The following is a 7,127-nucleotide window of genomic DNA, read 5'->3' on the forward strand; positions in this document are numbered from 1 at the left end:
AGCGAGAAGAGGAAAGAAGAGGAGGCCGTCAGAGCCCAGTCACCCAGCAACACCACCAGCCACAGAATAAAAAGGAAAGAAAGGCATATAAAATAAAGAAATATAAAAAAAATCACAAAGATAGTTGTGAAGCAGGATAATTTAAATCAGAAAAACTGAGTAGAAACAAATCAAGCTAAGGCCAGGCATTCATAAGTAAGAATAAGTCTTCGTGTACTTATTAGGAGTTGGGTGGTGGACCCCCAAAGAATTAGAAAAAAAAAACAACTAGAAAAAGAAAACAGAGAGTTGTGAGCTATTGTATGGACTGAGAACTTAACCCGGCTCCTCTGGAAAAGCAATAAGCATTCTTAGCTATTGAACCATCTCTCCAGTCCCATCATGCATCTGCTCAGAATGGAGGTAAATCTTCTTTTGCCACATGACATTTTGTAGCTACGAATTCACCTTACCTATTTCGAATTGTTTTGTTTATTCAGTACAGCTACTGGTACCCAATGTGTGATACATGAGTTGCTAACTATTGAACCATTCAGTGTGGATAACTATATGCATTATATATATAATTAAAATAAACCACTATGGCAGCCATCAACACTATGATTAGAAAATTTAAAGCAATGATTTGAGAGCTTCAGTGTATATTAATAACAGTTGCTACATCCAGGAGGTTTTGTATGAATGGATCAACATTATGATATTTCGCAGATTTTTTTTTATTCATTAACCCCTTTGCTACTTGCTACAACCCGGTTTATAGAGCAGAAATCTGAGACTCAAAGAATGGAGATCCAATAGCAACCGCAAAAGGATGAATTTGACCCCAGTTTTTTCTAATTCTTAAGTAGGCACTATTCTCATTGAATCAGTTTGCTTTGTTTGTGGACATTCATTATAATGATCCCTTGTTCTGTACCATATTTATACTGAGTCTTGAATCGTCTGAACTTGGGTAAACTTTAAAATGGGTGATAAAAGATTACACAATAAATGTCCTCATGTGATCGCAGTTGATAGCATATAACTGCTTTAAAAGAAGATAAGTCACAGTCAGTGCATGCTTAAAAACACCAAGCATCTTTGCCTTTGAGTATGTAATAGATCTGCAATAAGATATGCATTGGAACTCATGTGTATTTCAAATGTAAATATTGGCAGGCATCTATTGAGCAGGATACATGACTCAAGAATATTTAGTCTCCAAAAACTCTAAATGATTCAGGAGAAAATACATACATCAATGACTGTTGCTGTGATTAAAGAAAGAGCTTAATTGGGCTTAGCGTTCCTGAGGGTTAGGACACCTGGTGGTGGATTGGAGGCTTGGCAGCAGGATACCAGAAGAGCATCTGCTGAGAACCTACATCCTGATCCACTAGCTCAAAGCCCACCCCCATGATATCCTCTTCCAACAAGGCCACAGTTTCTTATTCTTCCCAAAGAGTTCCACCAATAGGGATCAAGTATTCAGACAATTTAGCCTTTGGGGGCCATTCTTCTTGTAAGCACCACATTTTCCTACTTTGATGCAGTGCTGGAGGAGTAGGGAGGTGGTGTGGGTTCGAGTGGTGAAATGGGAAAAACTCAGGTGGCCTTGGGAGACCCAGTTAACAAATGCTTAGAGGGTTGGTGCACACGTTGTATGGCACGGCTATTATTAAAAATAAGTCACACAGTCTTGCAGTTAAATCATACTGAGGTTAAAGTGATATATCCTGCTGGTTTTAGTCCATCTCAGTAAGGCTATGCTCATACAGTTATTCCTGATGTGTCTGTCCTGTGGAAATAGAACCTGATGTTACACATCACATGTCTCTTTTAAGCTCCATATTAAGTGACATCAGCTATGGTGGGAATTTTTACTCAGACAAACTGGCAAATCAACAAATAAGGGCTGGATTAAAGGATTGTTAAATTGCAAATTATAGATTATGGGTAGTTTTAAAAAGGAAAATTATAAAGTAAAGACTAGTGGGTTATTATGAAGTTTAATCAGAACACCCTCTTAATTCCTATTGCCCGTGGCTGCTTTTGTAATAGCTGAGCAAACTAGCAGAGTCAAGAAAGACCTCAGGCCCCACAAATCCAAAAATATTTAATATTTCATTAATTACAGAGGACTATTGCCAATCTCTACTCTAGGCTGTAGAGACTAACTGACAGAATGCTAATTTTATAGGTAGAATATAGAAAGGGTAACATGTGTACAGCTATCACATTCTGGCTAGCATAAAGACTTGGCAAAACTTTCAATACTCAAAAACAGCTATCCGGCTCAGCAAAAGAGTTGCCTGTGTAACTGGCAAAGAGTACAGTGCCAGCCAACATCTGTGATGCCAAATGGAAATTAATATAATGTGGGGGAGGATGGGAAATGGGTTTAGACAGTAGAGCATATATTAATGTTAATGCTGATTAATGTATCACAAAAACATGGTCAGTGTAGGATGCAACTCTATTTGTCCAATCAGGGTTGACTGGAAATAATAAGTTATCTATGGACACAGGAGTTTGTAAAGAAAAAAAATCAATGAAAGTTTTCTGTGACTCAATTGTCTACGGAAAGCTCAAAGCGTTGAATGGTTTATCTATAAATAATAGGCTATGTGTTGGCGTCAATAAAATTAATAAAAACACAGAGACAATTTCCCCCAGAAAGCTTGTCTTTAAACGACTAAGTGGATAGCATCGATCAGGCACCAAAGGGTGTAATTTCTCTTTCTCCCAGTGACATCAAGACACTCAAGTCTTGAATCTAATTATTTTGTTTACAATGAAACCAGAAAAACTGAGATTGGATGGAAGGCAGTGCCTTGGACAATGATAGAGCAGATGAGACAAACTCATCCAGGTACTGCAGCAAGCGCTTTCGGACCACCTGCCTCGGAATCTTACATACAGACTTATTAATTATGAAAGCTCGGCCATAGCTTAGGCTTGTCCCACTAGCTCTTATAACTTAAATTAACGCGTATTTTTAGATCCACATTACATTACGTGCCTTTACCTTATTCTGTACTGCCCATCCTGCCTCCTCCCCATCTGGTGGTGACTCCCTTTTTTCCACTCCAAGTCCTCTCTGTCCCCAGAAGTCCCACCTAACCTCTTCCTGCCTAGCTAATGGCTATTCAGCTCACTGTTAAACACAGAGACACATCTTCACACAGTGTAAAGGAATATTCTGCAACAATTTACACCCATCCGGAAAGAGCACCCGCTGCAAGCAACCTTCTTCACGGCCAGAGGTAAAGAATGTTGGGGGCCAGGTACCTGAAAACGATGGCTAGAGCTTTAAACAACCCTAAAAACTTAGTGGGGCGCACACATTCTACACTCAACACATTCTACACTCAGGTCATGGTGTAGTGGGTTGGGAGTAGAGACCCTGCTCCACCTTCAAGTAAAGTAGCGACCCAGGATCATTCAACTTAAGGGCTAAACCACCCCCAGGGATCCCAGAGGATGATGGGATGTCTTGTTTATAGGTGATCTATAGGAGTATGTGTTCTGGGCATAGCAAGAGGTTTTGGAGCTAATTCTAGAGAATTCTGCACAAAATGAAACGGCCATTGGGGAATACAGCATTTCCTTTCTGCTCCTTCTATGCCTTTCTTCACGGATTGCGAATCTGTAGTGCATGATACTTTCCCTTTAGAACTGTTTTTAAATTTATTTTATGTATATGCATGCTCTGCCTGCTGGTCCAACTTTATGGCAGAAGAGGATATCAAACCCACTAGAGAGGATTGTGAGCCACCATGTGGTTGCTGGAAATTGAACTCAGAACATCTGGAAGATCAGCCAGTGTTCTTGACCACTGGGCCATCTCTCCAGCCCTAGTTCCCCTTCTAAAGTGCATCCTAGTAAACATGCTTAACTCATCTAAACTGCACAACAAATCTAAAGAAGTCCAGGCTGTTTCATCAACGGTTGTCTGTGGCAGACATGCAGGGCTTGAGCTGGCTCTGGCAGGAGATTAGGGGAAGGATGGGAGATGAGGTCCAAAGAACCTTATTTCTCTGATGTAATTGATTATTTTTCTACTTTAATTTTACAAAACAGTTACTCAAATTCTTATGCCCTGGATGTTTATAACTTTAGGTCCATGCTCCCTGTTGTGTTATTGGAACTTCCCGAGTCTTTTCTAAAACTTTATGTAAGGAAAGGCAGATGCTCAACGGAGATGTTAGGACAGGCAAGTAAAAACACGGAGATGAGTAAAGGGAAATCTAAACGAGACATCCTGAGGAGAGCAATTGCACCGACCAACTGTAAAGTTCAAAGACAAATACCCAACAGTGTGAACAGAGCGCAGGGTCTGCAGGTGCGTGTTGCCTCACCATGCGTGCTGGTGGGTGTCTGAGAAACTTGCCAAATTCTGTTTCTAGAACATGATTCTAAGGACAGCGGGGCAGGAATGTGCTCCTGGAAGAACGTCAAGCAAGCAGGCCGCCTCCTCTCCCCAGCCTGGGTGCCGGTAGCACACACATGTGAGAGAGATGCTTCTACACACGGCTCTCCATCTGCCTCCTGGACTCTTTGATCAGAAAGGAGATGCTGGGAGCCAGGGCGAGGCCAGAGCCACTGCTGTCAGTTGGCCCAAAGACGCCTCCTGTCATGGCGTTTGGCACAGTCCATGTCAGGTACACGCTTCAGAGAGAGCAGCGGTCCAGTTTCATCTGTACTGTGTGTTTAAAGACTGTGGTTCACAGGTCTCCCTCCTTCATAAAGCAACAAGGCCGGGAAATGTCAGAGAAGGGAGTCCAGAAACATGTAGTAGGTATTACCTGCCGCATGATGGAGGCCTCCTTCCTAGTGTGTAGGAAAGCTGCCACGCGCAGTGGCCTTGACCGCCTTCTTCTTTTGGGTGTTTCCTGGTGTAACTCTGCCATCTGTCATGGGAGTATTCTGGGAGAGGCCTTCCTATTCTAGCAACCTGCGGAGGGGTGACAGATGAAGGTGGGGGAGGGGAGCACATGTCCCCTCTCTGAGGGGGCTTGTGTGACTTCCAGTCAAACAGAGCTATAATTACAAATGAGCTTTTGAAAATGTCAAGGGTTGCAGGTTCTTTAACTGTTTTTCTTTTTCTTATTTTTTTCTTAAATTTAGTGGTTTTGGTAAAGAAAAGATTCATCATCTTAGAATCCTACACAAGAAAGGGAGTCTTTGTTTTTTAAAAAATAAAAACATAATACCTAATTAAGAAAATTCATAACTGACAGTAAACACTGTAGCACCATTAATGAAGAGAACAGTGATGTGGCCAGAAAATGCTTGCCAAAGTCGACTCACCTGTTCTGTGCTGTCCAGCATGGCAGCCAGGATCCCAGATGTGTCCTTTGAATGCTTACAATGGATGAATAGGTGCAGTCAGGTTCTGAGGATAAGACATAGCCATTTCAAGCACTCCATACACAGAGAGAATGTAATCTCTTGAATAATTTATATTGATTGCAGGTTCAAATGGTAATATTTTAGTTACAAGGGACTAAATAGAAAGCATAATATTTAAATTTTTATTAAGTGTTTTTTTTTTTTTTAACGTGGTTGCTAGAAGGTCTGGAAATCTGTTGCGGTCCACATATTTCTCTCAAACACTGGGAGAGAGCACGTGTATGAAGGGAATTGGGGAAATAATAACTAGTTTGGAAATTCCCTTACAGACAACCACTAGCTTTTCTTCTCCTTCCATCTATCCCAGGAAAGGAACGGTGTCACCCCTAAAGCAGCAACTCCAGCCTGTCTCTGTCCTAACGTCTCTACCACCTAGCCAATGCACATTGTGTATGGGCGGGAGGGGACATTGTAGGTACCCATGTGCTACAGGGCATGGGTGGAGGTCAGAGATCTGCTGTCTGTAGTAAAGGAGTGTGATGGTTCTTCCTGGTTGTCAACTTGGCTACAACCGGAATAAAGTACAAGCCGGAAATGCTGGGCTCGCCTATGAGAGATTATTTTTGTTTGGTTTTAAGTGGGTGAATTCACTTCTAGTCCAGAACATTAAGGTAGGGAGACACACACCTTGACCTAGATCTTCAGGTGAGAAGGCCCACACCTTCTGCTGAGAGCCAATATAAGGATGTAGAAGAACGAAGCTTTTGCTCCTTGCCGCCTTGCGCTTCACTGGCATTGGAGTCTACTTCTCTGCAATTCCAGGATATACTGAAGGCCAACTGAGATATCCAGACTTACAGACTGAGCAATTCCTGGATTTGGGGGCTTTCTGTTCACAGCCATTGTTGGATTAGCTGAGCTGCAGCATATACATCATTCCAACAAATTTCATGTGTGTGTGTGTGTGTGTGTGAGAGAGAGAGAGAGAAAGAGAGAGAGAGAGAGAGAGAGAGAGAGATCCATTCTATAAGTTCTGCTACTTTAGCGAACCCTGACTAATATATGAAGGAACCGGATCATTTTAAAAAGCAAATTAAAAGTATGTTTTATGTATATGTTGCATTTCAAAAGAAATCACTGAAGGATTAAAAACTTGATTAAATTTTCAAACTTTACTGGTTTTCCTGTCCAAGAATTTTTTCGCTGTCCCATGATACATTTTTTATCATGTTCAAAGATGACATCTTACAATATTTTAAGAGTGATTGTGGCTTTCAGATAGTGTTTACAGCATGTCATGGGATGGATGTGTGACTCTGGGGCTATAATAAGTGCTTTAAAAGAGGTGACATCCCTTGGGAGACTCATTTATCCTGTTGATTCTAAATAATTTTGATGGTAGTTTAAGTCAGTGTTGGAGTTCTGGTCTCACTTAGAACGACGCACAGCACTTGAAAGTCTACATCCTAACTCTTTTGGAGCTCATCAGAGACCTAAGGTGGCACAAAAACAAATTAAATTGAGTTTCAGTGAGTGACAAGTTGCTCGATGGTAAGATGAGATGGGAGAAGTGTCAGCCACAGTGAAGTGTGGGAGGGAAAGGCAGACTCTAAGTGGATTAAAAAAAAAATCTAAAATTTTACTTTAATTTTTTTTAATTTAGTTATTATGTAACAATATTCTGGCTGTGTGTATGCCCGCAGGTCAGAAGAGGGCACCAGACCCCATTACAGATGGTTGTGAGCCACCATGTGGTTGCTGGGAATTGAACTCAGGACCTTTGGAAGAACAGG

Source organism: Myodes glareolus, chromosome 12, assembly GCF_982192425.1.
Source record: "Myodes glareolus chromosome 12, mMyoGla1.1, whole genome shotgun sequence".
Lineage (NCBI taxonomy): Eukaryota > Metazoa > Chordata > Mammalia > Rodentia > Cricetidae > Myodes > Myodes glareolus.